Source organism: Protopterus annectens, chromosome 2.part1 (assembly GCF_019279795.1).
Source record: "Protopterus annectens isolate FY-2018-M chromosome 2.part1, PAN1.0, whole genome shotgun sequence".
Taxonomy (NCBI): domain Eukaryota; kingdom Metazoa; phylum Chordata; order Ceratodontiformes; family Protopteridae; genus Protopterus; species Protopterus annectens.
This window is the reverse complement of record NC_056729.1, coordinates 930,486,671-930,510,185: the sequence shown is the minus strand read 5'-3', so window position 1 is coordinate 930,510,185 and position 23,515 is coordinate 930,486,671.

Here is a 23,515-nt window from a genome sequence, read left to right as displayed (position 1 = left end):
ACAGGGAGCATGGCTACAAACACATAGCACAAAGTGTGGCACATACACATAGCACAAAGCTTGGTACAATACAACATATGTCCCAATGGTAGGTAAGCAGCTGACATAACACTTGCAGTCTGTGAACGTGTTGTTGTAGCTGATATGGTGGTGGGAGACATATATGTGTATTAAGAACTACGGTAACCCTGCTGTATGGGTGGCTCAGACCTGTTTCCATCTTTATGTCTTCCAGGAATCATGTCGCATAGTCACCTTCCTGCGTACAGTGCCGCAGAAATGGCTATCATCATCGACTACCTGGTACAGCACTACATGCTTCTTTTTGGCCAGACAGCCCATGACCAGCAGGAGAGGACAGCCCTGTGGAACAAGCTAGTCCACAGGGTCAATGATGTCAGACTGCATAACCGCAGCTATGAACAGGTCCGGCATCATTGCACCGACCTACTTTGCCATGTACGTCAGGGTGCAGCTTTCATAAGGGGGGACCACCTCACAACAGGGAGGGCAACCCACCCATCCACCCCTCACCCGTGTGGAGGGGCTTCTCAGCAGCCTAGTGGCACCTGTCTGCCCGCAACATCAACACCTGGCAGGGCACATCTTGGAGGTTGGTACTAATGACACACCAGCTGAGGAGCATGCAGGTAAGGCCCCAGGGCACATCAGTACACCACTCATGTGTATGCATCTGCAGCTGTACAGGTACATCGAGATTTCATATACTTTGTCTGCTGCTGTGTAGTAGTAATAAACTGTTGTGTAGAAGCTGTAATATTGTGTAATTCTACTGTTGATGTAACGTAATGCTGCACTCACCTGTTATGAATGCCACAGCTGTGGCCACTGACATCAGCTTTCTTGCACTCCTATGTAGCTCCCTCCAGGATACAACCACAGCACTAGCCCGCAGCCAGTGAGTATAGTTTGTGTTTATGCATGATGATAAACTGGGCATGTAATAGCTATGGGCTATCCCCCATGCACATGTCTAACACACCTACCAATACTGCATGCTGTACACATTCACGTTTTGTTGCTGAGAAATGCACTGCATCACATTAGAGACCTTGCTGGGGTATCAGAAGGGTACAACAGACACATGCAAGATAACTAACAGCCTGTCAATGTGCAATGTGTCTACAGGGATGTGACATGTGGCAGGACACACGACCTACAGTAGGGACATGTATGACTCAACACCACCATGGCTGCAGCTGCACTCAAGCAGGTTAAGTAAACATTGCAGATGTAACCCTGACTCCACAGCATTAGTGACAGCAGTGTGTGCACTCCAAGGGATGTGCACATGAGTAGACCTTGCAACCATGCAGAGGTCTGGGACATGTGTAGGGCACCCCTCACAGCCATGGTAATGTCTGCTGGTTGTCAGTGCAATAGTCATGTACTGGTCATGCATGCACTGCTAATGTTGTGATCTGTAACACAGACATCAGGCATCCACAACTGATAGCTGTTCACATACCATCCCAGGTATGTGCTGCTACAACACACAGGGGCTGTGAGCATTGGAGCTGACATAACCGACACAGTACTACAGATGCATCAATGGTTTCTACACATGCGAGGTATGGTGCACAGTATAAGGCAGGGTGTGGAACAGGCCACAGTAAAACTTTGTACATGGGTGCAGTGTTAACATGGGGAGGGGCCATCACCTACTGATAAAGCCCATGTCTCACACACACATGTATACTGCCGCTAACATGATGTCACTATAGTTCCACTGTATGCTGTTGAGCTCCATGTGTAATGCATGTTGACAGAAGGCTAATGGGAGGACTGTGTGTACAAATGTGCAACTCCACATGTAGGAGTGAGGGGTGTGTGTGTGTGTGTGTGTGTGTGTGTGTGTGTGTGTGTGTGTGTGTGTGTGTGTGTGTGTGTGTGTGTGTGTGTGAGACTCAGTTGTGTTCATAAGTGCAATCTAGTGGAGTGTGGACGATGCATGTCAGATGTATGTGTGTGTGTGTGTGTGTGTGTGTGTGTGTGTGTGTGTGTGTGTGTGTGTGTGTGTGTGTGTGTGTGTGTGTGTGTGTGTGTGTGTGTGTGTGTGTGTGTCCATGTATGCACAGGCGATAGTGGGAATAAACACATGGTGGTACTTCCTCTTGGGATTGTGCTGTACATGGAGTGAGACATGGGACACCAGAACAACATGGCAGGTATGTGAACACAGGACAGCTGATAGCATAACAAGGTCTATAGCATGGAGCATGCATTGGGAGGTGCAGTACATACCAGACATACACATCATATTGCCAGCAGCAGATAGGTAACCAGCTACCCACATATGCAGCACTACAAATGCAATGGGGAATTACCACAGCATATCAGTGAGAGTATCCAGGTAGTAATGTCATCCGCATGATGGGCCACTTGTGCAGCAGATGTGGCATGGACTGAGCAAGACTGTAGTATAAAGCTCTGGTGTGTGACATATGTAGTTATTGTAGCAGCCCCAACCATATAGGGGCCTCATACACCATTACTGCCCATACACAGGGTAATACAGGGTAACAGCTGTGAGGCCATGTACAACTTACTCCACCCAGGTCAGGGAGGTGATGGAGTAACATGTCAGGTGTGATAACCACACGTGTAGGCATGGAGTGGGATGATATGTTAATGGGCTGTAGTGATGCATGTATATTAGCACGTGCCATGCAGGAAGGGGAACATATGTAACTGACTCTGGAACTGTCTACAAACTCAGGGAAGGTGAGGTAGTAAGGTGGCTGTCAGTGTGAGTGTGTGAGTGTGTGTACTGTTATGCACTGCTGTACAGCTCTTAACGTGTGTATTTGTTTGCCCCACAGGTGGCGAGGTGGGTAAGGGTCTCTCCTGCATGCATACTGAGGTAGGTGTTCCTACAGACACCGATGATGATGAAGGTACAGGTGAGGCACAAGTGGGGTTGCCAGAGGCCAACACTGCACCATGTGTCATCACCTTCATAGCCACCCCAAGCCCGCACACAGTTACAGTGCCCCTACAAACCCCATCACATGTGGCCATAGCAGAGGGACAGTTGGCACTTGGTGGCAATGGCTAGGAAAGTGTGGTGTCCATGCCAACTGTGTCGGGTCGCAGTCGGCAAAGCCAGATGTCCTGAAGGCCACCACATCAGCAGATGTACTGGGGTGCTCGTGGGAGGACCGCAGGTCATCCTGCCCCTGGCAGAGGCACCACAACTGGTACCACCAGGAACATGTTTCAGGCCATAATAGAGGCACGGGCACGTATGAAGATGCACTCCAGACAGGTCCTGAGGCTGCAGAGGTCTGCTTTCGCAGCTGTAAGTGGCAACCTCCATGAACTCAATGTTGCCTTCCGTGAATATACTGAGGTCATTGGTAGACGGTGGGGTGAGATGGTTGGCCTCCTCGACTGTGGTATGTCTGTGCTAGAATGTGTGGTGGGAGTGGTGTGACATCCACATGGACATAGGCCAGAGACACCAGCAGCTGGCAGTCAACGTGGACATGCTAGGATGCACAGCCTCTCCTGTAGTGGCAGTACCAGCCCCAGTACACCACATGGGCTGCTGTCCACACCACACCACAGCAGGCCACGTGCCAGGTGGTACATGGTTACAGCAGACATATGTCATCATCAGAGGAGAGTAGCACCTCAAGGTCTGTATCTGCATGTGCCCATGGAAGCCCTGGCAGGCACAGTTGGCATGTCTGTGGTCAGAGGCACTGAACTGCACACCCTGCCAGGTATGGTCTGCAGCTGTCCAACATTACCCGTGTGGGGCAGCCACACGGTGGAACTGTGTGCATGCATACCCACAGACTATGCAACCACCCACACTGGCACACACCACATCACCACGCCCCAATCAAGGAACCACACCCCTCACCCACACACATGGTGACACATGTTTGGACCACCCTCAGCCTCTGGCACACCTGCAACACACCCTGTGCATATGATGATACCTGTGCCACATCCCTGCCATCCATAACATTGATGCAGGGGCAGTCTAACATGATTCTGATGCACACGGTGACTGTGATAGAGTGCCGCAATGTACTGCAGTGTAGAATGTAGTCAGGGTTAATGTGTACTGCATACATGTCAGGTAGTGTAGCCATACAGCTAGGATGCATCTCAGCTGTTGGTAACACCAATTGATATCTCCATACTGTCATCCATTTGTGCTGTAGGCATACATGTGTCAGCAGGAGGATGGTCCGCAGTCATATTCCACAGGGGTATGTCAGTGTGGTGACACCATGGCAGTGACATATGTGGTGTATAGTTGCGCACATGCCACAGGTATGTATAACAGCTACCGGCCATGCAAACATGACCAGTGGCCTGCTGGTACAGGTATAATCTGCACCCTTATGTCAACCCATCCACATACACACCCATCCTGACTTGGCGACACTATGTCTAGACCCCAACCCGGGTATGTAGTGCTACTGAACTATATGGCTGTCATTGCACACACGACACCATCTGTAGGGTGAGGTGTGGCCTAGGTCACGTGCTACATGCAGACCATCCACAGACACATACAATGTGGTAATGGGAGATATAATGATTGTATATGGTGAATACATAGTGTGTCATACCATCATATACACATCGACCGACACATAACGGGTAGACACACATCTTAGAGACCTGGTTGTATAGATGCTAACTAACTAGTCCATGTGTCCAATTTGTTACAGGTAAGCTGCACACAGCACATGTGTAACTGGGCCATATCCTGTTATCTGTTACCTGTATGGGTGATGGTGACATTGGCCACCTGAGAGTGGTACGTGGGCCATATACCAGGTGTACCATGGTGCAAAGACAGTGTACACAACACCCACATACCCCACTCGATATTATACACACTAGAACCCATCTAGATACTCTGACATACCCATTATCACACAGTGGCCACAATGCAAAAACAACCCATTGCATATCACAACAGTGGTACCACAGGCATATGCATGTGATGCACATGCCACAGGGATAATAGGGTGTTGCATTGCATTGCCACACCTATGGGCGACAACAACAATATCCGTACTACTGTGTGGCAATGTGTATTGTAATAGGAGTATGTGGACTCGGACCAGTGTACCCTACAGATATGCACACATGCACATATACACACATGTGGCAGACCTCAATGGGATTCCCATGCCTACCGACCCATTGGTGCAACACTTGTGCTGGTACTGCAAGACACATGTAGCTGTTAGGGAGTGTAGTGTAACAGGCTACATGTTACGTTAATGGGGTTGAGAGGCACTACACACTATACGAGTCATACGAATAGGCATCCCCCCCCAGCCAAACACGTCCACCCTGCAATACACTACCAAGTGTTGGTGATCCCATAATCAGGGCCAGTGGCAACATGGGCACACAATGTTACCTGTACTACATCCCACCTGTATGATGTCAGGCTGTTATTGGTAACATATCATGCAGTATGTTCTGGCTCCCATGGGGAATGTATTATCTGGATGCCATCATCATTACCAGGCTTCAGATACACAGACACATATATGCAGATATAGGTATACATATACATAAATATATATATGTACATATACATTTGACTACACATACACACGCAGTTATATGTACAGTACGAAACATAAGAGGTAGGTGCACACAATATGGAACAGCCACTATGTCTACAGTTGACCCCTGAATGACTGGACACTGTATGTGCCACCCATACAAATGACAACTGTTGCCTGTAACATACACCCACAGAAAAATCATAGGCGAAACAACACCCACAGGTTTGCTTACATGATAACCTGCCATTGTGTAACATTACAGTTCTATATGCCATGCCATATAGCTGTTCAGACACTGACAACTATATCAATGGAGTGATGCTACAGTGGACCAGTTACACTCATACAGTTGGTTGGAATGGTTCACAGCTGTTGCTGTCCAGGCCAAGCCATTCACATTGTACAATAGGAAAGACACATTGGGCCACAGGATACCTAACAATCGACAGTATGTACTCCAGGTGTGTAGTTCAGCAGCCTATGTCTACACATTGTACAAACACAGTAGGTGGTATGGACATCTTATGACCACATGGGTTATAACTGCTACATAACTTGGCATAACTGACCATCATGTGCACACCAACACACAAAACAGTTTGTATGGCAGGGGGCAGTAGTCCTACAGTACCCAGATCCATGACAGTAATGTGTATATAGGTGAAGTATGTGGTACTTTTTATCCAGATACCTTAAGGCAGCTCAGTCCTGATAACCCCACATTTTGTAGCAGCATAGTTATTTTCTGGTGCTCCCCCTAGACTCAATTATACAGGGCCATATACCACTGTTACATACACTGGGCTCTGCAGTGCATGAGGGCACACATGTATTGTGTAGGAGGCGCCCACACATATATGGCCCCAGCCCCACCATATGTGTGGGGGTTACTATGGCAGTGGACTAATGGCAGACATGGCAGTGTGTTATACTCCCAGCCCACTATGGAGTAACCACCAACAACATGACATATGTGCACAGATTGGTATGTAGGTGATGGACAGAGGCTGGAATACAGGCACATATGTGGACAACTATTGCCATACACTACACAAGGTGCAGGTGGCTAGTATCTGCACATGACATCCCACTGGGTAGGTACACTCAGCTGCTAGGCATGTCACAATGCACTGTGCAGGCTGCAGGCAGACTGGCTCAACACTGGCCTACACCTCCCAAGGGGGAATGCACATGTACCTACATATACAGCAGCTCCACAGGCATGTCACAGCACAGGGTGGGATACACCTGTGTGACAGTGCATATCCACAACCAATGTGAACACAGCCACAGCCACATATGGTTAGCTAGCATGGTATGACAGTATATGGACTATGTGTTCAACACCATCCTCATATGTGCGACTCACAGACTGCCTTACATATACTGGCCTGCTACACAGTTTGGTCTGGTGGCTGTCTGTGGTATGGGAAATGTGTGTTTATGGCCCTACAAACATGTACGCCACTATAGTACCATACAGTGGGTAGCATGTAACATCTGAAAGTAGGGAAACTAGAACAATGTCATCTACCACAGTCTGTACACAGGCTAAGGTACATATCAACACTACACACACTGTTGACATTCACCATAGGTACACAGACCTCAGTACTGTATGAACATCCTCAGAATGTGCAGGTAATGTAATGTAATGTAACCCCTACTGTACATAACATGTGTAGCAGTCAGATATATCCGTGGCTTGTTCTCAGGTATGATGCTACAAAGTATGGTGTACAGCACATATGCACCACTTCATGCACTACATACGTACAAAGGTTGACAGAGGTGTGGCTGGGAGCACATACAGAAGGCCAATATTGACATGTTGCTGTGATGACCACATACATTTACTGTTGTTACAGGGTTGTTGCAACATATGTCCTTTGAGGGATATGAAGTCTGTGACTACCACAGCTTTCTCCATCTACTGACTACAATCCTCACACTACCTTCAGCAGTCGACAGCTATTTATTTATTTTATTTATTTGCAGTTGGTTTACCAGGATAGTCCATTGGGTCAAAATGAACCCGTTTTCAATGGAGTCCTGGGGAGAAAAGCTCCAAAAACAAACAAACTAGGTACATACAGTAGATTACTAATGATAATTATACAAATGTAAAAGATACAAGCAATTAATTTCAAAAGTTCAGGAAACAATTAAAACAATACAGACTAGTGATGAAACTTGGAGGTGTTATAGGCTATGAAAAGTAATATTGCAAAGTGATACAGAGTAGTTATTACGTAAGAAGCATAAGCTTAAAAGGTGCAGTCAAATACATTCTTTGCAGATACCATGGGAATAATAATGTGAGTTATGGAAATTAATAAGGAAAAATTGCTGGAGTAAACATGAGAGAGAAAGGAAGATGAAAATTGCCATTATTAGTTATGAGGGGTGGGAGCAAGAGCATTCCCACTGGGACACTAGATGTACGTGAAGAGATTTTTTGAACATATAATGGTTAGAGGTGGTGCGAATGGATGGTGGTAGTGAGTTCCAAAGACGAGCTAGGTTGTAGGATAGTAGGCTTTTGCCTGGGGGACAAGTTGGTTTGTGCACTTCTAATAGATTTTGATTGTTTGACCTTAAAACTCTATCAGGTAGGTGCATCTTAAAGGCAGAAGACAGGGAGGGACAGAGAGAGGGGTTGAAAATGAGCTTGTGGGCAAGAGTTAGCTAAGTATAGCTGAGATGATTGGGTAGTTCTAGCCATTTAAGTTTTTGGAGAGAGGAACAGTGGTGGGTGGAGGACCTATGGCTGTTAGTGAACTTGGCGATTTTGTTGTAGCAATAGGAAAGTTGTTTTTTTAGAGAGGACTGAAGATTAGTTAGGAGTGGAGCTCCATAGAGAAGGGAGGGGATAAGAAAAGAAGTAGAGAGAGTGATTTTAGAGGTGGTTGTAAGGTACTGATTTAGTCGGTAGAGCATACCTACTTTTTGATGTTTTTTTTTATATTTAATTGTAGATGGGAGTTGAAATTAAGCTGGCTGTCAATTTGGACCCCAAGTAACTTGGCTTCTGACACCAGTTCCAGAAGTGAGTTATTTTGACTAGTAATCGAGAATGTGTTTATATCGAAAGGAGTAACTTTAGAGGGGGTAAATACCATTAATTTAGTTTTGGAAGCATTGAGTGCTAGGTGGTTTATTTTCATCCATTGCTCAGTGATTGAAAAAGCTTCTTGTGTAAGCTTTAGGAGTATAGGGGTAGATGTGGCAGAGCAGATAATGGTAGAATCATCTGCATATTGGATGATGTTTGAGAATGGAATAGATTTGCGGAAATCATTAATAAATATATTGAAGAGAAGGGGACCTAGTATGGAGCCTTGGGGAACTCCGGTGGGGGTACTAAGAAATGAGGAGGTTGCCTTTTTCCATTTTACTGCTTGGTATCTATTGGATAAGTAGCTGGAGAACCAGTTCAAAGAGGAGGGAGATAGGTTAAGTTTTGAGAGTTTAGTTAAGAGCAGGCTGTGTGAGATAGTGTCAAAGGCCTTAGAGAGGTCAAGTAGTAGGGTAGAAACAATTTGGCCAGAGTCACGAGCTTTATTTACAGTTTCAAGAAAGGAGAGGAGGGCTGTCATGGTGCTATGATTAGGTCTGAATCCATGTTGTGTGGGAGTTAGAAGGTTATTATCTAAGAGATGTGGTAAGAGTTGAAGTTGGACACACTTTTCTAGAAGTTTAGAAATGGGAGACAGGATAGCAATGGGTCGGAAGTTGTTGACATTGCTATTGTTGCCACCTTTATGCAGAGGTATGATAAAGGCTTGTTTCCAAATTTGGGGTACTGTACATTCTTGGATGGAGCGGTTGATTAAAATGCTTATGGGATAGGCAATTGCTTCAGCAGCTATGCTTAGAAAGTAAGAAAGGATGTTATCAGGTGCGTTAGTGCATGGCTTCAATTTCTGAAGGAGTTTCTTTATAGTAGAAGTGGGTATAGGTTTTAATGAGAATAGAGGAGAGTGGGGAGAGGGAGTATTAGAGGGTGGTGAAGATGATGTGGAAGTTAGAGTAGGAGAAGAGGTAGAGGATAGAGAGTTAGTAGATGGGAATGAGGGAGGAGCAGCAGTGCAGGGTAGATTGTTGGCAGGGGAGGGTGGGGGTGTATTAGAGAATGAGGTGGTACTAGAGAATGAGGAGGTTAGTTTGCCAATGGATTCAATGAAAAAGGAGTTAAATTGAGTAGCTAAGTCTAAATCTGGAGCATTTGGGTCTGGGGTGGGGGTGTGTGGTTTGCTGGGGTTAAGGAGAGTAGAGATACCTTTCCAGAATTTCTGAGGGTTTGTTTTATTATTGTTTTGGAGTGTAGAGAAGTAATTTTGTCGATCAGAGATAATAAGCTTTTTTACTTTATTTCGAAGTGTTTTGTATTCATTGTGGAGTCGGGGGGGTCTTGTTTTTCTGATAGAGTGCCCAGGCTTTATCTCTATGGAGCATGGTTGCTAGCGTGTTTTTGGTAAGCCAAGGGGCGGAATTAGTTTTTATTCTCTTTGTCCTTAAAGGGGCGTGAGAGTCTAGTAGTTTTAAGAATGTTGAGCTGAAGTGGGAAACTGCATTACCTAAGGATAATGTCTTTAGATAATTCCAGTTAATTGCTTTTAGAGAGTTTGAAAAGGTTGTTGGGTTAAAGTTTTTATGGTTGCGGGTAGTAATATAATTATGGGTGCGATATGGGATAGAGGGGAGTCGGTCAGTGAAGATGGGCATATGATCACTTAGGGGGTCGGGAAGAGTGCCACTGTCAGAAAAATAGTGGGGATGTGAGACTAGAATCCAATCTAGAATACTGCCGCTAGAGAGGTTTTTTGAGGGGCGTGTTACAGAGTTGATTAGCTGGGAAAAATTATAGAGGTTGATGTTAAGAGAGTTAGTTGGAGACTGAATGGAGGCCCAGTTAATGTTTACATCTCCTAAGATTATGGTTTCATTGCTAATGTTATTGGAGAGCCAGGAGAGGATATCTTCAAGTGTGGAAATATTATCCCCTGGGGGGATGTAGAGGGATGCTAGACATATGTGTTTGTGCTTGTTTACTTGAAGGAGAGTGAGGAGTAGTTTGGTGTTGTTAAAGTGCAGAATAGGTTTGTTGTATGGAGTAACTAACAAGGAGGATGAATATAGGAGAGCTACTCCTCCGCCTTTTTTGTGGGACCTGTCTTTTCTAATGATAGAATAGTTAGGTGGAATTATTTCAGAGTCTTTTATATAGGGTTTTAACCATGTTTCTGAGATAGATAGGATGTCAGGTTTATTATGCATGAGCCAGGCATGGAGGGTTGTGACTTTGTTGACTATACTTTGGGAGTTTAAAGAAGTAAGTAATATAGGATTGTGTATAGTGGTTGAGGTGGGGGGCCAGGGTTGGGATGGATATCACCTGATAAAAGACTGGTAATCAGATGAAGGATTGGGTTAGAGAGGTAATTGAGCAGTTTAGTAAAAGGATTGGGTTCTATTGTGATTGTGAAGGAGTTTCTGGTTGCTATGGGGATAGAGTATTTCTGAGACGTGAACAGTTTGTATGGGAAAGATAGGAGGTTTTTTATAGGATATAGATAGGGAGAAATAGATGAGTGTGAGAGAGGGGAATTAAGGTGGTTGGTTACATGGAAGAATTGTGAATGGTAGGAAGTAATGGGTTGGGTGAGGTAGTGAAGATAGGAAAATTTAAGAAGTAGTAGTAGTAAAATGGAGATGGATGAAGGTTTTAAGAGCATGTTGAATAAGGTTGCTTAGCGGTGTAATGTTGTAGTTGTATTATATATGTATATAAGAGATTATTTTATAAAGATACGCTGGTAAAAGCCTGATTAGTAGTGGGGGAGTATAGAGTTATTTACGGTTGGAGGGGGTGAGGTTTTGGGAGTGGGTGTTAGAGGGAGAATGGAGACCTGTAGTCTGGGTGAGATATTTTAGTATTGGAAACTGATTGGTGTAGAATGGAAGTGGGTGTGGTTACAAGAAGAAATTTGGGTGGTAGAAGGTAGAGGGTGTATCAAGAGTATTGGAGACCGATTGGTGTAGAGTGGAAGTGGGTGTGGTTACAAGAGGGATATAGGTAGAGGTGCTAGGGGCAGGTGGAATTTGGGGTCAGGGTAGGGGAGCGGAGTGAGCCCGAAGGGCGAACGGAGCGGGAAGAAACCAGGAGAAGATCGAGAGCCAATCAGTGGAGCATTGTTTGCAGGAGGGTAAGTTGTAGAAGGGTAAGTAGAGGGGACCTGGATGTAATAGGTAGAGTGGGCTATAAGTTATAGGAGAGAAAGTGAGAAATGAATGTAAAACCTGAGAGAATACAAGAAGTGAGTGAATTTAAGTCAATAACAGTGGGGAGGGGATGCCATCTAGTGGACAAATGCTGAAGTGCACTTAGCCCACCAGGGCAGTCTATGGACTAAATTGGACTGAAGGGAGAAGGGAGCTAGTGTAACTCAGGGAGCTAGATGAGGGTGAGATCGGAGAGACAGAAATAAGAGGGGTTTAGGCTGCTGGCTTTCCTGGCAGGGAGCGTACTGAGATAGCAAGCAGGGGTTAAGAAATACAGAAGTTTAAGTTAGCAGCAGATGCACATACTTCCTTATATTCTTCTGGGAGACTCCTGGTTCAATTTCCAGAAAGGGGGTTGAGGCAGCAGAGTAGTTATATTGCTTGAGCAATTGGATGAGTTTAGTTACTTTAGTTGGGTGTAGGTGTCCACCCAGGCGAAGTCCCAAGGGGAATGCAGGGCAAAAAAGCTGGAGACAGGAGAAAAAGTTGAGAGAGAATTAATAGTTGTGTAGTATGATAAAACACCTTATCTCCTAGTAGTGGTAGTAGGCAGATATCAAGCATGAGTTATAAGCTAAATTCAAAAGATTGCAATAATAATGAGTTAAAAAGTAATCGCCTTTCCTGATGGATTGTATCAATTAAAGGCAACTGTTTATAATTCACCAGGATAAATTTAAGAAACTACACTCTTAATTACAAAAAATACATTCGCAGAGGAAGTTATTTCGTTCGCTTAACAGATTACTAATGAGGGCCAATTGTTAGGCAAGGGTTTCTAATATAGATTTATAATGTATAGTCCTAGTAAGCGACCGTGTTACTGATGCAGGCAGAGAGATATACAAGGGCTGCTAGTATAGGATTATAATGTAAGGGAGTTGGCGTTAGCAGAGTACATTTAAATAGTGCAAAAGCATCTCAAACACCCAATATACCAGTAGATACTACCAAAATGGGTAGCGCTCGTTTAAATTAGTACAAAACCTAATTACACAAACGGGTTTACAAATAGGCACTACCATCAACATTTAAAAGAGTACAATGTCGTCTTAGACACTCAGTTCTATCAATAGGCACTACCGTTTAGGCAGCGTTCTCTTAAACCAGTACCAAAGTATAAAAGAAGCAGTTATTTAAAAAGCATTACCACAATAGGCAAGACAATGTTACAATTCAGTGCGCCCTACAACAGCAACTAGCCAGGCACATGAGAAGATAACACATGCACGTGGAAGTTGGCGTGTTACAAAAACATTTAGTAAACTCCACGACATTTAAAACCAAGATAGAATACAGTTCAAAAAGCGTCTCAGACAGTCAGCTTTTCCAGTAGGCATTACCATATAAGCAGCAATCATTTAATGAGTACAAAAAATTGTTAGCAATCAAGTTTACACATAGGCACTACAAAAATATGCAGGGCAATGTCGCAATAGAATGTACCTTTAGCAGCGACTACCTAAGCACATGAGAAGCTAGCGAAATGCATATGAAAGTTGGCGTTACCCAAAAACATTTAATTAGTAAACTCCACCGTATGTATAGGCTATATTATGCAGTACACTCCTTAAAACAACAGTCAAGTTATATTATGCAGTACACTCTTTAAAACAACAGTCAACAGCTTTTACAAAAAGTATGCTGGCATAGCACATCTATTGTAGTCTTCTCTGCGCAAAAGAAGGGATATTCCCGATAACAACGCTACAATATACAAGCAGATTTTACTTACTGTAGGAGCACACTCCTAGCCAGGAACATACAGCAGCCGAGGACGAGCGAGGTTTAAAGATGGCACCCGAAGGTTAGGAGGGGTTTTATCACTTCCAGGCGGATGTAAAGGAAGAGGGGGTGGAGCAGGGATGTGTGTTGGCAGGAACAGACCGGAAGGGCTGTACTTCTGCGGTATGAGAGGAGTTGACGCGCAGACAATTTCTAAAAGGATGGAGTGGTTCAGTGAGTGGGGAGAGAGAATCTAGAGTAGGGCTAGGTGGTAAAAGATAGAGATAGCATGAACAGGATACAAAGTTAGATAAGAGGATGAGAAAGCAAGGGAGAGAGGGAAGAGAGGAGTGAGCAATGCAACTTAGTGAGAAGCAGAAAAGCAGAGTCACAGGCAGGATTATAAGAATGGATAAGAGGAAGAGAGAGAGGGAGAAGAAGCAAAGCAGCACAGTAAGATATCAGGGAAGCAGAACGCAGGAGGGCAGGAGAAGATCGAGAGCTAATCAGTGGAGCATTGTTTGCAGGAGGGTAAGTTGTAGAAGGGTAAGTAGAGGGGACCTGGATGTAATAGGTAGAGTGGGCTATAAGTTATAGGAGAGAAAGTGAGAAATGAATGTAAAACCTGAGAGAATACAAGAAGTGAATTAATTTAAGTCAATAACAGTGGGGAGGGGCTGCCATCTAGTGGACAAATGCTGAAGTGCACTTAGCCCACCAGGGCAGTCTATGGACTAAATTGGACTGAAGGGAGAAGGGAGCTAGTGTAACTCAGGGAGCTAGATGAGGGTGAGATCGGAGAGACAGAAATAAGAGGGGTTTAGGCTGCTGGCTTTCCTGGCAGGGAGCGTACTGAGATAGCAAGCAGGGGTTAAGAAATACATAAGTTTAAGTTAGCAGCAGATGCACATACTTCCTTATATTCTTCTGGGAGACTCCTGGTTCAATTTCCAGAAAGGGGGTTGAGGCAGCAGAGTAGTCATATTGCTTGAGCAATTGGATGAGTTTAGTTACTTTAGTTGGGTGTAGGTGTCCACCCAGGCGAAGTCCCAAGGGGAATGCAGGGCAAAAAAGTTCCTTATATTCTTCTGGGAGACTCCTGGTTCAATTTCCAGAAAGGGGGTTGAGGCAGCAGAGTAGTTATATTGCTTGAGCAATTGGATGAGTTTAGTTACTTTAGTTGGGTGTAGGTGTCCACCCAGGTGAAGTTCCAAGGGGAATGCAGGGCAAAAAAGTTCCTTATATTCTTCTGGGAGACTCCTGGTTCAATTTCCAGAAAGGGGGTTGGGGCAGCAGAGTAGTTATATTGCTTGAGCAATTGGATGAGTTTAGTTACTTTAGTTGGGTGTAGGTGTCCACCCAGGCGAAGTCCCAAGGGGAATGCAGGGCAAAAAAGTTCCTTATATTCTTCTGGGAGACTCCTGGTTCAATTTCCAGAAAGGGGGTTGAGGCAGCAGAGTAGTTATATTGCTTGAGCAATTGGATGAGTTTAGTTACTTTAGTTGGGTGTAGGTGTCCACCCAGGTGAAGTCCCAAGGGGAATGCAGGGCAAAAACGTGTAGGAGCACACTCCTAGCCAGGAACATACAGCAGCCGAGGACGAGCGAGGTTTAAAGAGCTAGATGCTCTGTGGTGACACATGGAGCCACGGACACAACACTGCCCATGCTGCAGATGACCCTGCAGATGAAGACTCCCCATCAACATGGAACTGACAGGTATTGAGACATGTACATCAGCCATATCCACACAAACACTGCGAAAGCAACATTACTCCAAATGCAGTATAGCGGCACTTACAGGCTGTAGTCAGGTCAGGCACATCCACATCCGGTTTGCTGCACTGTTTCCACAGTGTATGTTGTTAGAGGTACACCACAATCAATCTGGGATGCTGTTTGGTACACAACCAAACTAGTTCCTGCTCACAGTGTGTGACAAGGGCAAACACCACCATGATGTTCCTGGGTATTGGAGTGTGTTTCCATACAATTGGCGATGGGGACGTTACCACAGCTGTTTCACATGCAATCAGCTAGGGAAGGGCTGTGATTCGTGCAGAGACCATCAGCTGATCATGAGCATTACTTACATTATACATGCTGCTGCCTAAGCAAAGCAGGTGCACGTCCCCATGTCCACCTGAGACGGGATGGGGGACACAGACAGAGGCTAATACATGTCAGGGAGTGTTGGGAGGGTAAAACTGAGGCATGGTTGTGTCACACAACTAGCAGTACAGGGTATCAAACCCCTGACGACTATGTAATGCTAGCACAGTTTGCTGCAATTATTGGATGCGCCACATGGATTACCTGTTGTGGAGCACTCAGAACAAATATGTGATGGTGAATGACATCTGCAACAGGGATACAGTAGCTGTATGGTACCTGACATATATGTACCTGTCGGCATGAACAGGTGCCAGCGTCAACATAGCCACACTCTCACAAGGACACACACACATTGTCACACATGGCAGGGCCAGGTGTACAACTCATTTGTTGTGTGATTGTCACATCACATCACTGTGCAGGTATCCCATGCACCACACAGGTCATACGGGGGCTGTACGGGTGAAGGGTATGGGAAGGTGTCTGACATCAGACAGCATGCTGCAGTATGCCCATGGGGGTTGTAGGGAGGGTGGATGTGAACATCTGCAGCATGCAACACACACACAAACACACAGGGTGCCACTACTGACATGCATGATACCACAGTACAAGGACAAATGATTGACTTCAACAATTGGCTAAGCTTCTGGTGTCATTCTAAGGGGATCCAGTATCTGTCTTTCTGGGATGACATGATCAACAAACCATGATGCTTTGCCAGAGATGGCCTGCACCTGTCGCCCCTGGGATTCCAGATACTGGCTAAGGCTCTTGCCACCCCTATAGTGCCTTTTTTAGGCAAGATTCAAATGACAAATTCACCACCATAACAGGTACAAGCAAGAAAAATCTGAGGGTAATGCTACTCAATGCTAGAAGTCTAAACCTCAAAATGCACTCACTCGAGGCACTCCTTAAAATGGAGAACATCGACATCTGTGCAGTGACAGAGACCTGGTTCAAGGCTCCAGAGAGCACCCCTGCATTACCAGGTTATAATTCATACCACACATTTTGGCCACCTAACTTGGACCGAAGCACTAAAGGCAGAGGCGTGTCCATATTCATTAAGGATATCCACACCTCCAGGCTAGTTGCTCAGCATAATGTATCTGAGATTATCCAAGTGCAACTAACTCTGCGCAAGACTGCAATGCAAATTGTAGCTTGCTACAAATCCCCCACCATGCCCCAGGATTCCCACTCCTCATTTCTTGATACACTGGAAAATATTAGGGTACAACCTAACACGCTAATAATGGGCAATTTCAACTACCCCACCATTAACTGGGAAAACTACTCATGTACCAGCTCTTGTGCTCAACGTTTTCTGGAATTCATAAATTGCAATGCCTTGGATCAACTTATCCACACCCCACCAGGGGCAGCAATATCCTAGACCTGGTCATTACCAACATGGGCAACTGGTTTTCCACACCAGAGATCAATTCCTCGTTGGTCAGTTCCGACCACAAGCAAATCACCCTAAACATCCACATCCCAGCCCCACCTCCCATTAGGGAAACCACCATAAATAATTTCTACAAAGCCAACTTCACGCTTCTTAAGACAGAAGTGGCAAACTTCACAACACCCATGCTGACGGACAATAGAGATACGACTGCTGAAGCCTATACAATTGCACTTTATAAGCACGTACACGAGTGCATGGATCGTGCAATCCCTAACAGAACCAAGATGCTATCCTCCAAAAAAGGAAGCCAATCTGGCGGTCCCCTGCTATAAACAAAGTCTACAACAGAAGAAAGAAACTGTTGTAAAAAAGAGTAAAATCCCATGATTGGAGGAACTCCGTGGTCAGCCTCAGTAAGAAGCTGAGATCCCTCATAAAATCCTCCGTAGCTAGTTATGAAAACAAAATCACCACTGATTCTAAAGACAACCAAAAAGCATTCCATAGCTATGTCAATAATCTCAATGGCAACACTCAGATCTGCTCTGAGTTACAGCACAATGGCACAAATATACAGACCCAACTGATATTGCCAACATCCTGGCAGATAGGTTAAGTGCTAACTTTACCCCTCTCTCATCCCCTAAAGGGCCCATCTCTATACTGGAAGAATGCAAAGTACCTGTAATCACGGCTGCACAGGTAAAAAACACACTCTCCAAAGCCAAGAACACAGCATCCATGGGACCTGACAACATCCCAGGATGCGTTATACATGAACTAAAGAATGAACTGGCACCCCACCTCAGTACCATGTTCAATCATAGTCTCATCTCAGGCTTTGTGCCCACTGAATGGTGCACAGCAACAGTTATCCCACTCCACAAAGGGGGAGCCACCATGGACCCCAGGAACAACCGCCCCATTAGCCTGATTAGCCTGGTCTGCAAGGCTATGGAGCGTATCATCATGGAACTTATAAACAATGACATTGGTAATCTCCAAACTCTGGACCCTACCCAGTTCAGGTTTGTAAAAGGCAGATCATGTCTCCTAAACCTGATAGACTTCTTTGAAGCAGTCACCAAAGCTGTAGATGAGGGTAAGGTGGTACACACAGCCTATCTAGATCTCGCCAAGGCTTTCAACACCATCCCCCATTCTGGAATTATAGACAAACTCACTAAACTAGGTATAAATCCCTATGTTACAAGATGCGTTGCCAACTGGCTTACTGACCGAACCCACACTGTGAAAGTAGCAGACTCTAAATCCAGCTTCAGACCAGTGACAGGTGGAGTACCACAGGGTTCAGTTCTAGGTCCTCTCCTGTTTGGTATCTACTTCTCTGAAGTACAGGCTAACACAGAAGGTCTTTGGCTAACAAAGTTCGCAGATGACTGCAAACTATGAGCCATAATCAAATCTCCTAACGATGTGGACATCCTACAAAAGGGCCTCACTGAGACAGATGCCTGGTGTCAAAGCCATGGCCTCAAGCTCAATGCCAAAAAGTGCATTGTCATCCCTTTTGGTACAAACTCTGTACCCATGAACTACCACATAGGCGGTAGTCTACTTAACACTGAAAGTGTGATAAGAGACCTTGGGACACAGGTGGACAGTAGTCTCTCCTTTGATAATCACATCGCCACAATAGTCAGGAAATCCTTCTACGTGGCACACCTCATCACAAAAGGTTTCTCATCCAGGAAAAAAGAGGTAATTGTTCCCCTCTACTCATCACTCATTAGACCCATTATAGAGTACAATGCCCCTTTTGGTATGTACCTCACAAGACATCTACAATAACTGGAAAGGCTACAGAAATACCTCACAAAGAGGATTACCAGCCTCAAACAGATGCCCTATGCAGACTGTCTCAAAAAACTCCAGCTTTACTCTGTCACATATCGCCTACTCAGAGGCAATCTCTGCCTAACATATAACGCTATGTCAAACCCAGAGCTGTTGGACATGCTCCACGTAAAAAATCCCAATCCCTACGAGCTACACGCTCTAGGGACCTAAACCTTGTCACCACAATAAATAGAACATGCTGGAGGGATAGATTCCTGTCTCAGAGACTTCCCATACTCTGGAACAAACTACCTATCTATATCAAACAAAGCTCCTCATTAGCACTCTTCAAGAAAAATCTTGATGATTGGATGGGAGAGAGGAAATTTACCCCATGGATCACTTCTGAGGCTCTGCTTGACAGGGGCACAGGAAAATAATTTTCTTGGGTGGAAAAAGCCAGGGTACCATTTGGCTAAGCTTATATAGGCCCTAGGGCCAATAGCCTAGTACCTGCCTATGAACCTATGAACCTATGTGTGCATGTCTGTACAGGTGTGTGGTGTTCGACTGCTCCAGACTGCTGTCCATGGCTAGGCGATGGGTGTACCTTGGCATCAGGCCACATGACGATGGTCTGCATTATGGCTCAGGGATGTAGTGTCTGCATTTGCCCACACAGGCGGGTATTTCTCCCCCATCTGGTCACCTGGGTGACTACTGTGTGTGGTCATTGCTGTGCATCACTTGCCATGTCTGTGTTCCTTCATCCATGACATGGACTGCGTCTGGGATGTGCACATCTCACACATGCATGTACAGTGACATGTGAAACTCTACCTGGGGTGTCCGGCCCATGTTGTGAACACAGATTATCATCAGATGTGCCAGTCCTGCCCACCTGTGGTGGGAGCTGGTAATGACTAGCAGCTTTACCCTGCACCTACATGGTGTGCATGCTATCACCATTCCTTGGTGTCATTGGCATCCATCCATATGGGCATGTGTCAGGCATGGTATGTTCATAGATTAGATTAGTTCATAGATTAGTACTAAGCTAACTGCCCTTGCGAGCCCTTGTGAGACTCAAACCCTGCACCTTGTGTTTATAAGGCAAACACCTTAACCATTAGGCCACCCTCCCTATATGTCCGTTGTGGGTCACATGTGATGGCACCACGGTTGGTGCAGTTGTCCATTGGAGAACATGGGGGCGGTGCACTGTCTGCACATATGGGCATATTGGACAGATGGACTGGGTGTCATGCCCTCTATGGCCCACTGCTGTCACTTCATAGATACTATCGGTGGTCAATATGCAGTGTACTACTCACATATTGGCTGTTACCTAGGCATGTGTGTGTGTATGACGCATGGGGTGAGAGTGTGCTCTGGGTAATACTGGGGTTGCTAACTGTGATTGCCTGGCCTTGATGTCACATGTATGGGTATGGCTCTGCACCTCCACCTCTCAGCCATATCACATGTGTTATCCCTGTACAGTGGACATTGTGATATATAGTATGGCCACCATATAAGAAAATGCAAAACCCGCTCCACATTGGTCACAGGTGTCACACAGTCACAACCACCTCTACATAGGATACAGGTTACAAACACACACACACACACACACACACACACACACACACACACACACACACACACACACACACACACACCTGTCATGTTTGGGAGACGAACCTCTACCTAACTAGTGTATGACACTACAGCATTATACAGTTATAGTAAGCGCCACGGATATTACTGGGGTAGTCCTTGCCCAAAAGTGTATTTCACACTGACTGATATCAGCAGGATTTCCAAACTAGGGCTTTGAAGTGACTGCTAGAGACTAGCCTAAAATGCATTGCTCCCTACACAGACAGTGACACACACAATACATCTGGAACTGCCATGTGTGGGGCTGGAACCCAACCACAGGTCTAATTCACACTACAGCAGTACACAGTTACAGCATGCACTACAGAGATTACTGGGCTACAGCTCTCCCAGGGGAGTATTTCTAGGTGGGTGATATCAGCAGCCTTGCCAGAGTTGGGTATGTGAAATGTACGGGGTGTGAGTAACCTAAAAGCATTGCTCTCTACACAGTCAGACATGCACACATACACACACAGTTGGCAGGTCGGGGGCTAGAACTCCCAACTAACTCCTTAATCACACTATGGCCATATTATGTTACAGGACGTGCTACGGAGCTTACTCAGCTACGATCGTCCCAGAGGTGTACTTCAAGTTGCGTGACATCAGCAGCCTTGCCAAAGGAGGGTATTCGACTTGTAAGTGGTGTGAGTAGCCTAAAAAGCATTGCTCTCTACACAGTCAGTGACAGACAGACACACACACACACACATACACACACACAGACTCATACACGCACAGCTGCCATGTCTGGGGTTTGACCTCCTACTTAACTACATTATCACACTACAGCAGTACGCAGTTACAGCATGCACTATGGAGATTACTGGGCTACAGCTCTCCCAGGGGAGTGTTTCTAGGTGGGTGACATCAGCAGCCTTGCCAAAGTTGGGTATGTGAACATCTGCAGCATGCAACACACAGAGAAACACACAGGGTGTCACTACTGACATGCATGCAAAGTTGGGTGTGAGTAACCTAAAAGTATTGCTCTCTACACAGTCAGACATGCACACATACACACATAGTTGGTAGGTCAGGGGCTAGAACTCCCAACTAATTCTTTAATCACACTATGACCATACGATGTTATGGGACGTGCTATGGAGATTACTAGGCTATGGTCATCCCAGAGGTGTATTCCAAGTTGCGTGACATCAGCAGCCTTGCCAAAGGAGGGTATTCCACTTGTAAGGGGTGTGAGTGGCCTAAAAAGTATTGCTCTCTACACAGTCAGTGACAGACAGACATGCACACACAGACTCACACATGCACAGTTGCCACATCTGGGGTTTGACCTCCTACCTAACTACATTATCACACTACAGCAGTACGCAGTTACAACATGCGCTACAGAGATTACAGGGTTACATCTGTCCCAGGGGAGTATTTCTAGGTGGGTGACATCAGCAGTCTTGCCAAAGTTGGGTATGTGAAATGTAAGGGGTGTGAGTAACCTAAAAGCATTGCTCTCTATACAGTCAGTGAGAGACAGACACACACACGAACAGTGACCCACACTCACACAGTTGCCATGTCTGGGTTTAGAACTCCTACCTAACTAGTCTATCACACTACAGCAGTACGCAGTTATGGGACACGCCACAGAGATTACTGGCCTACAACTCTCCCAAAGGTGTATTACACACTGGATAACCTCAGCAGGCTTGTCAGGGTACCGCTATGGGGTGGCCAGTGTGTGCATGGCCTATACACCTTTCATGTAGGGCTGACATGCCACTGGCGGCCACACACGGGGTTATATGTCACAGGTGCGAGTCTAGGGCAACTAGCTGACTATGTCCTTGTACAGCCATGTTGCACAGCTGGCATGTGGACCACATAGTCTGTGGTGCTGACAGGTACTGGTCACTAGTAACTGCGGTGTGTGACATCTGCAACTGATGTGTTTGGGGCCCTTTGGCTGTGTGCTCAGTGGGACAGGTGTGGATGGCTCCTTGTCACGGTCACTCTCTTCCACACATCTATATCCATCAACCTTTGGCGTATTATGGTGTGTTGTCCTTGCATATATGTCTGTATTCCTATCCACTGTGTGTGCAAGGCATGAGTGGTGTATACTGACATGTATCTGCAGTAACTATTGCAACCGCTGGATATGTCTGGTCCACTGGTGTTTGCATACATGGCCTTCATGTGTTTAAGTGTGTGAGCATGCCCAGTATGACCTTTCAGTATGTTGATGACTGACATTGCCTTCATTTCTCTAAGTGTGTGAGCATGCCTAGTAAGGCCGTCTGTTATGCATGCGTGGAGCATGTCTGGTGGTTTGTACTGCACAGCTGACCTTTGTGTTGTACACCGACTGGTAGCATGCTGTGTCTGCAGGGGATCCACCGATCATTTGGCATTGACTGTTGCAACATGTCTGCATAGCTGGGGGTACACCTGACAATTTCTATGTTTCTACACAGGATTGGGGGGGGCGCACTTGACTGTTACTGTATTTCTATGTGAGGTGGGGGGGCACACATTTGTACACATTTGCTAGGACTGTACTGGTATGTCCTGTAGTCTGATTCTGTCAGTGTTCTTACCCATCATGCTGGCTATGCCATATCGGTGTACATTCGTTCTTATCTTTTGATTGCATACACATTAGTTTCTGACTTCCTAGCTGTCACAACTGACATCCCACTACCTGTCCTGCTGTGGTCTGTCCATGTAGGCCTGGGTCGGGGTCACCCATACCCCTCATTCAGAGGCCATAGTACAGCATTTGTTTGTGTTTGTCTACACCTGTCCTGCTGGCTGTAATTGGTGTTGGGTATGTGACCCCCCCTCCTGACTGGCATGTGTGAGTCACTTATCCTGTGGGTGTCCCAGTATTGAGGGTGGTGCTGCAGGGCTGCCTATGCCGGATGCACATAGTACACTGCCTACGCATGGTTAGGCACAGGTAGTGTAATATTTGA